The sequence below is a fragment of the Rhinopithecus bieti genome, unplaced genomic scaffold (genome assembly GCF_001698545.2).
Source record: "Rhinopithecus bieti isolate Rb0 unplaced genomic scaffold, ASM169854v2 scaffold_5216, whole genome shotgun sequence".
Taxonomy (NCBI): domain Eukaryota; kingdom Metazoa; phylum Chordata; class Mammalia; order Primates; family Cercopithecidae; genus Rhinopithecus; species Rhinopithecus bieti.
In genome coordinates, this window is record NW_016805021.1 from 2,871,482 (window position 1) to 2,883,234 (window position 11,753).

An 11,753-nucleotide genomic window follows, 5' to 3' on the forward strand; every position below is an offset into this window, starting at 1 on the left:
ATATATCTATATATATTTGTGTACATAAAAAATGGGAAACCAGAATTTTTCAAATCAGTAGTCTTTACACACACAATTTCTAAGCTATGTACTTTTTTTTTTTTTTAAGACAAGTTCAGGCTACTATATTCATGCAGTATGGGTCAATACTTGATAAACAGCCCTTACCACTTCTCCATCCTTTTCTAATTAGATACTAGAAAACAATATAATAAATGCAAAAAAAGTTTGTTAATACGAGTCTCCAAAGACTATTAATTTGTGGGGATCAGATGTGGGTAACGAACTCCCTCTTTCTCTTCAAATCAAGCTTTTCACCAAGCTCTTTTCTAGAGATGATAAGGTATTAATACCACATTGCTGTGATAATTTAAGAAATGAAAAACCAGAAAACCTATGTTTAAAAGTAAGCCCTTGAGTGTGTATATTAATAGTGAAAGTTAAATCCAACTATTTTCTTTTTTCACACAAGCTCACTAACTCACTTGCATGAAGATGCTGTATATCTATAACAGATATTTTTGTCTTATTCTGAAGAACACCAATAGATTACTCTCTACTTGAAGTCAGACAGCCAGGGCCAGAACAGGACCCTTAGAGTAGTGAAAAGATTAGTGCTTGTACTATTTTAAACCCTCTATCCCAATACCTGCCATATAATTAAACATAAAAATAATATGAAACCATAAAGTAATTATAAGGAAGTACAACCAAGTTGTGATTTCCTCTTAATAAATAATTACTTGATTTTTTGGAAATATTTAATATTAAGTTATTTGAAAAGCTTTTCTCCTCCGTATTTGGTGTTCCTGCTTTGCCTTAAGCACAGAACACATATCCCCGAGGCCCTGCTTGGTCTGCCTATGAGTAATTCAGCACTGCAGATGGCCACTGATAGAATGCCCAGCATTACTAGGGATGAGAATTAATTCTGCTGAGTACCGAGATTTTTTTAAGGCTGTAAACGTTTACTTCATTTAGTGAATGAATACAACTTTGCTCTCTTGGGTCCCCTTCAGTTCATTATCTACCTACCATTCATCCTCTGCTTCTTATTTTTTTGGAGGGGACAAGGTCTTTTTTGTCACCCAGGCTGGAGTGCAATGGGACAAACACGGCTCAGTGCAGTCTCGACTTCCTGAGCTCAAGAAATCCTCCTACTTTGGCCCCACAAGTAGTTGGGACTAAGGCGTGCTCCACCGCACCTGGCTAATTTTTAATTTTTTGTAGAGATGCAGGTTTTCTATGTTGCCCACGCTGGTCTCAAACTCCTGAGCCAAACGATCCACCTGCCTTGACCTCCCAAAGTGTCAGGATTATAGGTGTGAGCCGCTGTGCCGGGCCTACTTCTCCTTATTTAAATTTGAGTCTGCCTTTTCCAAATCACCAATTTATCTATTGGCTCCTGGGACCAATTTCATCTCTCTCTGTTTTTAGCACTTGGCTCATGTTCTTCTGTCACTCTATATTGCCTATCATCGTTCTTAAGCAACTTTAAGACACAATCTAATTAGCCTTTAGATCTTTGGAATTTACAGTTCACTACCTTCCTTTACTTTACAGTATACTCCCCTCTCCTCCATTTATGAGGATGGTCATATCCTAGGACTCTTTACTGAACAACTAACTCCCTTGCCTGACATCTTTCTTATTCCTCATGACACTTACAAAAATTACTCTATATTCCAACCAGGGTTTTCTAGGATCACAATTCCACCATGTTTACTTAGTACATTATTTCTCTATTAGTTTATGACTAAATTGCCTCTGCCCCTGCTTTGTGGCACTGTCAACATTTTATTTCTTGCTCCAATGTCTTAAATTTATATCATAAAGCCTACTTTGTTAATTTCCATTTCTTTGATCACCCTCTAGCCAGCCAATCTTTCTGTTTTAAAGCACAGATTTCCTGGAGAGAAACACAGAACAAGGTTGACAAGATCCAAAATGTAATCGTGCTCTCCAACTTCCACCTCATCTTAACTAATATCTGGAAGCATTTTTGGCTCAGCCTTTATGAAAGCCTTGAAGCTTACTGGTAATGTGTCAGTAAACCCAGTAAACTTCATGGGGGACAAAAAGCCCTGATTTATAGTATTTGCCAGTTACTGTGGTATAAATATTTCCACATGGCAGATTTTAAGCTAACAGTGGTTTAACAAACAGCTCATGAAATTCCTGAATATTTAACAACGGACTCTTGTGAGCTGGCACTCATGGTGATGACACCATCCTGAGTAAATATTCTGTCTTCCTGTCATACACTGAAGCTATTGCACTCTTGCTTTACCTTCATTTTCAGCTCAACATTCCATTATTTATAGATTTAAATTTTCAAGTATTCATCCCAGATAGGAAAAAGCAAACTTTCTATTTATTTCCAAAGGTAGCTTTTTCCCAAGTATTTCCTTCTTAAGTCCTTGCTCCTTTTATATTATTTATTTTATTCTTTTCATTTTTTTTTGAGATGGAATTTCGCTCTTGTTGCCCAGGCTGGAGTGAAGTGGCGCGATCTTGGCTTACTGTAACCTCTGCCTCCTGGGTTCAAGCAATTGTCCAGGCTCAGCCTCCCAAGTAGTTGGGATTACAGGTGTCTGCTATCATGCCCGGCTAATTTTTGTATTTTTAGTAGAGATGGGGTTTCACCATGTTGGCCAGGTTGGTCTTGAACTCCTGACCTCAGGTGATCCACCCGCCTTGGCCTCCCGAAGTGTTGGGATATACAGGCATGAGCCACTGCACCTGGCCTCCTTTTATATTTTTAATTTCTCCTTCTTCATGATTCCTTCAAACAGTTAAATATAATAAACATTTTAAAATACTTTTTAAAATGTTATCTCAACTAGTTGTTCAATTTCTTTCAATTTTTTGCCCTGTCAAGCTCTTTAATTTTGGCATATGCTGTTTCTATTTCATAGTCTTTGATGTCTTTATTAAAAATCAGCATTTGGGCTCCTAGCCCTAGGACTAGTAGTGTAAAGGACGTAAAATATAACAATATAGGTAGAAGTACCATGGGGGTACAGAAGACATATTTGAGCTGGACAGCTGGGACTTACAGAGAGTAGATGCCCATCAGAAAGACAAAGAGAAGAACTGCTATAAAAAACAAAGAAAGAAAGAAAAGAAATCATGGTTTATTCGGAAAATGCTATGCTATGGTATATAGCTGCTATAGTGTGGGGCTTATAGGGGGTTGTGGTAAAGGGTGAGGCTGCACAGTCAGACTATGAATGAATTTATGCTGTAAGAAGTAAGGAGTCATGGGTTTTATAGAGACACGTTCAAATGTATGTTTTTAACATCTTTTTTTATTTTTAAATGTTTTGTACAGACAGAGCCTCATTTTGTTGTCCAAGCTGGACTCAAACTCTTGGCCTCAAGATATCCTCCTGACTCAGCTTCCTGAAGTGCTGGGATTATAGGCATGACCCACCACACCTGGCCCTAAATTTATGTTTTGGAGAAATAAATCTAGAGGCATCATGGAATATGAATACAAGTTAGAAGACCATTGGAAAAAATCCAGGCAAGAGATGATAAAGAGTGATAGGCAGTGCTGATGAAGATAAGCAGGAGTAGGAGAATCTGAGGGTCATTTCACAAAGTACTTGGCAGAGCTTGGTGACAGACTGGGTATGGCAGACAAAGAAAGGAAGAAGTTAAGATAACTCCTAGGTTTTCAACTTGGTGACTGGGTAGATGATGGTGCTACTCATTTATACATAGGGAATTCAGGAAGTGTGGCAGGTTTGGGGAAATGTCTGATTATTGGATTTGAAGGCACCAGTAGACACTGAGGTAGATATGATAAACAAACTTTTAGAAACACAGGTCTAGAACATACCAGAGACCAGGGCTAAGGATACAGCTTCAACTGAATAAATTTCTACTTTGTGCTGGACAAGATACTTGATCTAGGATTCAACTAGACTTTTGGTAGCTGAAACAACATGGTAACATTAAAAAAAAAAAAAAAAAAAGCAGCCGAGAAATATAATTAGAAAACATTGCCAATTAAGAATGGGTGGAGACCAGGCATGGCAGTTCACACATGTAATCCCAGTACTTTGGGAGCTGAGGCGGGAGGATTACCTGAGCCCAGGAGTTTGAGACCAGCCTGGGCAATATGGCAAAACCTTGTCTCTGCAAAAAAACAAAACAAAACAAAAATTAGCCAACCATGGTGGCATGTGCCTCTAGTCCCAGCTACTCAGGAGGCTGAGGTGGGAGGATTGCTTAAGCCCAGGAGGTGGAGGTTGCAGTAAGCTGAGACTGCACCACTTGCACCACTGCACTCCAGCCTGGGCGACAGAGTGAGACCCTGTCCTGACCCACTCCCTCAAAAAAAAAAAAAAAAAAAGAGAGAGAGAGAGAATGGTGGATATGTGACTGCATGAAAATCAGGAGAAATATAAAAAGTCAAGCAAGCTAGATTTTTTAAGAAGGAGGTGGATGCAGTGATTAGGAAATATCTAAACTGGGTTTATTCTTGAACGCTAACAGGCTTTTAAGCTTTTTACGTTTCTGTGATACACCTAAAAGTAAATAATAAAAAAGTAATAAATATATGGAAAACTAAAGAAACATTATTAAACTGAAAAAAGAAAAGATATTAAGACAAAACCAAGGAGTCAAATATCTCAAAAGTTTGGTACGATGAGGACAGAAAGTAAGTCACTGTGTTTGGCTGGGAAGTAGAAAGTCACTAATAACCTTCAGAATAGGACTTTCATGGGAATTGAAATGGGTTGAGAAGTAAATTCAATAACTTCCATTCATTACCTGTTATGTTTCAGGCACTTCATTGCCACATGGTGATGAAAAAGATAGAAAGGCCAAGAAATTAATTATCTAGGAGAAGGTGGTGAGGGAGTGGAAGTGTGGGAGACATGGGATGGTGGCTGGAGACTGAGGAAGGGTTGAGAGAAGTTTTGTAGTGGTAACCCCTCCCAACTCTAGAGGAGTGGAGAACTAGGGCTTTCAGGTTGTCTTGGGATTTTGTTCACGGCACGGCACTAGAGGAAAGTTCCAGTCAATGGAAAGGAATATAGACTAAAGACTCATCTGAAAGAGTGAATGAGTAGGATATGCAAAGAAGTAACAAGAAATAGAATAAAGAGAATAGATAGGGACAGGCGTAGTGGCTCACATCTGTAATCCCAGCACTTCGGGAGGCCGAGGTGGGTGGATCACCTGAGGTCAGGAGTTTGAGACCAGCCTGGCCAACATGGTGAAACCTTGTCTCTACTAAGAATACAAAACTTAACTGGGCATGGAGGTTGGTGCCTATAATCCTAGCTACTCGGGAGGCTGAGGCAAGAGAATCGTTTGAACCTGGGAGGTGGAGGTTGCAGTGAGCCGAGATTGTGCCACTGCACTTCAGTCTGGGTGACATGAGCAAAATTACATCTAAAAATAAATAAATAAATGACAGAGAGAGAACAGATAGAAGGGTCAGAATTGAAAAGAAAAAAATATATATATTTCTATTTCGGAGGTAAGAGGGAAGAAGGGTGACTAAAGGTCTGATAACATTGGAAGTTAAGGGGCAGAATCTGAAGAAATTTGGATCTAATGGTCTCTTCTTCTCCTCTGTAAAATATGACACAATTTTAGCCTATAGAGAAGGGGCCAAACATAATGTAGGTGCAGAATGAGAATAAAGAATTGCAATAGTATTCACTGAGGAGGACAAGAAAAGTAGCTAGGGAAGAGTGAAAAAAACAAACTGCTGGTAAAGCATCAGGGAGGACCTGGCTGAGGTTGAACATCACAGATCCTAATTATAACGTGTCAAGCATAAGGAAAGAAATACACATTAGACATTGTGGAAGAAGCAAAGGTGTCCTACAAATACTTCAAATTTAACGTTCAAAAAAACAAAAACCAAAGCCCCCAAACCTCATTGCCTACCTCTACACCTGCTGCTTTTCCTATGATCCTAGCTCAGTTGTGTTATTCCCATTCTCCCAGCTACCTGGATTCAAAGAGTTGAAATCACCTTCAATTCTTTCCTTCTCTTTATTCTAAATCCTCCTTCTAACCCTACCCTATACTTTATATCAAATACCCATTAAGATGAAGTGAAAGGTAAAAATGAAGATGTAGAAGATAAGCAAAATTAGAGGACTAGAAAGTCAGAAACACAGAATTCGAAGAACTTATTATTTGACAGAGAATAAAATTAAGGGCCACACATACTGTCTGGCTAATCTAGACAGATCACTCAAAAGCTGTGATGAGAATCCAAATATTCTGAAATGTTCTGAGTCCCAATACCCATAATTGTGGTGCTCTGGTAGAGGGCAGAGGGCTTTCATTTTGTTAAATGATCTGTAACATTTTAGATAAGTGCCTTTCTTCAACTGTGAAGTTTAAAGCTATCTTACAAGCACTGGTTTACTAGAAATAAGGGAAGATAATATCAAGATATTATCTGTGCCACATGAAATTAAAAAATTCTACTACATTTTAGTGCTTTTTTTAAAAAAAATGAGCACGTATTTGTATAGAGCAGAGCCTACTTGGAGTAATGTGTTCATATTTCCTTTAGGCTTAATCACTATTAATAGATTCTTATATTTTCCTTAAAGGAATTTCTCTTTTTCCTCTGACAAGTAAGCGAATTAATGAATACAATGCTACACTGAACATTCGTTGTTTCTGCCTATCCCCTTTTTTACTATCCATTCCTTTAATTTTCTTTGGTGAACTATTTCTGCCTTATTTTTTCTCCATGTGGCTTGGGTGGGACTCAGGACGACATTATTTAAACTTCTGGAACCAAATGTGCTCAAAACCAAAAATATACCTGGACTTTTCAGAGATATGATCCAGTAATACTCTTTTTCAGTACAAGTCTAGTTTGGTTGGTTTTCCGGACCTTGTAATCAAAAGTGTCTATTTTCAATAAAATGCTTGATAATGATCAGAACCTGCTGCTTAGCCAAACCAAAGATCACAATCCTTTGTAATAAAGATAAAAAATGAAAAGTTATAATTAGGGAGTTTGTAAATAAACCTCTAAGTAAGAATCTGAGACCAATACTGGCTATAATGCTCAGAGGTAAGAAAATTAAAATAAAATCATAACTTTTATTCGGAATTAAAATATGAGTTTGCCCTTAAAATGTTTTCCTGCTGTCATATAAAAGAGTGCCAAAATATTTTGACCAAAACACTTTTATATGACAAAATTGTGGACAAAGATTAGGCAATAAACACATATATTATGGATAATGACAAACAGGTTTCATACTTTCAGAGAAGTGACTTATAAACATGGAAAGTAGAAAGGCTAGACCGAACCCTGTAGGGATGGACTGAAATGGAAGCATCAGTGTGCACTCATGCACATTAGGTAAAGGTATAGATATGTGTGGCTATGTGTATACACATAGATATATTTCCTAGTTCTGTTAGTTGAGAGGGTCTAAAAGTTGTATTACTCTAGTGGGTTCTAAATACCAATATCCACTGAAAGAACCCCAAGCTCCTTAAAGAAGTGGCTGTTTCCAGGGCTAAAACTGGGAAAATATAAGAAGAGCTTCAAAGTGCTCAGAAAATAATAGGGACATGTTAAAAGGTTAAGTGATCCAGCTTAAAAGGGAAAACTTGGAACAATTTTAGCATCCTAAACACAGAGAATAAAATAATTCATGAATATATCTTATATACATAAATGAATATGAATGGAAAAGAAAAAACAACTGTTATAGTTAGCTAACTAATAAATGGAGAAGAAAAGACAGAATTCAAAATATCCATTTGACAACCAACGAAGTAAAAAAGTGATTCAGGCAAGAATCATCAATAGATGTCCAAAACAGCAGATGAAAGTATAAGGAGGAAGAGGAGACTTACTATACATTCAAAGTGTGTCTCTAAGTTAATAAGTATAAGAGGAAAAATAAAATAGTGATTTTATAGTGGAGAAGCCTGACAAGCACCGCCTTAACTAAATGATCAAAATTAAGATTAACAATAATGGGACAAATCATCATGTGTCTCCTGAAATGATGAGAAAAACACATTTTTTTTCTTTTTTTGTTGTTGGAGACAGAATTTCACTCTTGTTGCCCAGGCTGGAATGCAATGGCAAAATCTCGGCTCACTGTAACCTCTGCCTCCTGGGTTCAAGTGATTCTCCTGCCTCAGTCTCCAGAGTAGCTGGAATTACAGGCGCCTGCTACCACACCCGGTGTATTTTTAGTAGAGATGGGGTTTCACCATGTTGGCCAGGCTGGTCTCGAACTTCTGACGTCAGGTGATCCACCTGCCTCTGCCTCCCAAAGTGCTGGGATTACAGGTGTGAGCCACCGCGCCCGGCCAAAAACTACAAAATTACTTCTGTAGTATCCCTGACAAATATGTATAAACTAAATCTAATCAGGAGGAAATAGATAAAACCAAATTATAGACATTCTAAATAATCTTGCTTGGAGTTTTTTAACTCTAAGGTTAAGAAAGACCAAAACAAACAAACCTCCCGCCCCAAACAAAAACAAGCTGAGAAACTGCTCCAAGTTAAAGGAGACAAAGAGACATGAAGGATGAATGTAACAAGTAAATTTAGATTTTCTTTTGTTAGAAAAGATTATTGGGCCAATTAGTGAAATCTGAATAAGATCTATAGATTAGAAAATAGCATTACATCAAAGTTGATTTCCTGGCCGGGCGCGGTGGCTCACGCCTGTAATCCCATCACTTTGGGAGGCCGAGGCGGGCGGATCACGAGGTCAGGAGATGGAGACCCTTCTGGCTAACACGGTGAAACTCCGTCTCTACTAAAAATGCAAAAAATTAGCCGGGCGTGGCGGTGCGCGCCTGGCTGGGAGGCTGAGGCAGGAGAATGGCGTGAACGCGGGAGGCGAAGCTTGCAGTGAGCGGAGATCTCGCCACTGCACTCCAGCCTGGGCGACAAAGCGAGACTCCGCCTCAAAAAAAAAAAAAGTTGATTTCCTTATTTTGATCATTTTACTGGGGTTATAAAAATTATGTGTTAGTTTTTTAGGAAATATACATGCAAGCATTTAGGGATAACGTTTCAGGAAATTTAAACAGTTTAAAAATATGTTTATGTAAAGAGAGAAAATCATAAAGCAAATGTGGTAAGACATTAACAATTGGGAATCTGGGTGAAGGGCATATGGAAATTCTTTGTAGTACTCTTGCAATGTTTAAATCTGAAGTTATTTCAAAATAAACATTTAAAAGAGAAAATAGTAAACAAAACATTTGAAAACAGCAAAAACAAAACAACTACTTTAATATGCTGCCTTGAGGAGTCAGAGACTAACTGTAGTGATAGAAACTGAAAAGTGTCTTAATATTAAATATGGGCAGGAAGTCTAAGAAACTTGGAATTCAACATAATTTGGATAAGTTGTCACCACAAAATGATCAATGGTTTTGGGGGAAAAATACCTCCTTAATACTTTTTGCTTCTGTTTCATAGAAGCCCTATGTCTTTGCTAGAAAGTCATCCGTTATCTATGATTTTTTTTTCCTTGTTCTTATAATGGTCATTTTCAGAGGCATACTTTTCCTTTGCATGCTCAGAATGATGACTACTTTCTCTTTGTAAAAGAAAACGATAGGCCTCCTCCACTTCTTTTCCCTATTCACATACTTTGAGTAAGGGTAGATGTTTGCACAGTTGATATATATTCATGGAGGAGACTGCTTTCAGCTCCATTACTTGCCTACACGTGTGCTGATCAAATGCCCATTTCAGACTGGTGGACAGCAGGTGGATGTGTACAGCTTTTACCCTAATTGCTAATGTTTCTCAGGGTCTAAAATAATGCAGAACTGCTAATGTGTTACAGCGCATTCTCCTACTCACAGTGCCCAGCGCTATGAAATCCTAAAGAGATGGAGTACCTAAAAAACTAAAAGTCATCAGAACACAGAGCTCTCTTCTCATTTATACTGTTTACTTGGATAATATACCCCATTGGTACGAGGCAACATCCTTGTCAATATCAACTGCTCAAACCCTGTCTACCTTCCTAGGTGCCTTGTGGGAGATATAATCTTTGGATGAGTATGTAAAAGAAAGTACTTATAGAGGTGCGTAGTGGTGGGTGTGATTTGTACTCTGGTTGCCTGCAATGGGCAGTAAAGCGATGACTGGCTGATCTGACAATGAGGAATATGAGAAGGGTTTTTGTGCTTCTAGGTGGGAAGGTTTACACAGTTAAGGTGAGCCACTGGTTGTGCTTTTCCATCTAGCTTCATAAGACATGCAGATAATGGATATTCTTTCCAGATTCTGGCACTGGGAAGACTGTTGGAGCTTTCTGTGTTACAAAAAATATTTTCTTGCATTCTTATTATGGGTATTTAAATACAAAGTTAAAATAAATTATCTTGACCTGCTAGACACTTTTCATTTTAAAGTGAAATCTTGAATGAATTCGTTAAGTCAAATAGTAAGAAGCTAACAGATAGTAAGAAGCAAACTCTTCTAAAGCATATAAGCAAACTAAAAGAATTTTGAAGGTGTAAAGGTATTCTATTCCAACACAATCTGGCAAGACACTAAATAGAAGAAAGGTTTGTTGAAATTAAATAGTACACTGAAGACTCAAATGGAAGCAACATCATTCTTTTCACTTCAAATAATTTCAGTTACTTAGCAAACATCACAGCTATTAAAATTAAGAGAAAAGCAGAGAACATAAATTAACATTTTAAAAAATATATGACAGTTATTTATTTGAGCTGAAAGTGATTCCCGCTTTAAAATAGTAATGGATTTAGGATGATTCTTCCTATACCCTAACCTTAAACATTGGATCAGTTTGATATTCATTTAACATGAAGGCCACTGCTAGGCAATGAAGATACCTTTGTACATATTAGCAAAAGGCATCCTCTTTGGGTAGATGACCACTGACTTCACAAGGGGATCACAGGTTGTATTTCATTCTCCTACTGACTCCCTTGACCCAGGAACCTTTGTGCAGTGCACATACTACACAGATGTACACGGCAGGCTTCTCTCACATATCGAAGAACTCAAGGTTTAAAGACAAGAAGGAAAAACATCTCCAGGATCACAACATTAAAATCATATTAATTTTAAGACCGATAGCTTAATTTTCAACCTGTGCATATATTTCTGTGACATTATTAAGATAGATAAATATTTGTGCCATCAAACCACTGCAACAAATATATAAAGAAAATTCCCAAGATATCAGGTATACATAGAGATGTACAAGGATGGCAATTTAGCTAACAGGTACAAGGTAAATGTGCGAATGCTTTCTGGGGCAACAAGAAAGTAAACCTAGATGTAACTGATATAGCAAATGAATTCATAATAATTTGACTTCTTGTAACAGAAGTTGATAGTATTTGGCAACTTAGTGATTATTAATAGTTATTTTAGGAGATGAAACCATTTTGTGACACAGATCGCTATTTATAGGCTATTGTGGTATATACTTAAGTCACACTATTTCAATTTTTATTTTTGAAAGGCTTGTTGACAATAGAATGCATGTTTATATTAGACCTTGAAGTGAAAGAAAATTATGTAATTTCAAAAAATTATGCATCTTTTCTAAAATATATATTAAACTTCTTTTGAATGATTACTTAAAAAAAGGTTACTACAACCACCTGCAAGGTTTTCAAAAGCAAAATGTTTTGTGATTTTGTTAAATGTTACAAAATGCAAAATACTTTAAAAAATATATATATATATACTCACTGAATTGGCATTTGTTGGGTTTGGC

The 11,753-nt window shown here is 37.3% G+C and overlaps 1 protein-coding gene across 1 annotated transcript in view; it reads right to left on the minus strand.

Annotated features, from left to right (window-relative positions):
* SSBP2 (single stranded DNA binding protein 2) overlaps positions 1-11,753 on the minus strand; it is a 338,402-nt gene that overhangs the window by 30,338 nt on the left and 296,311 nt on the right. The gene's annotated exons all lie outside the window — the stretch shown is intronic.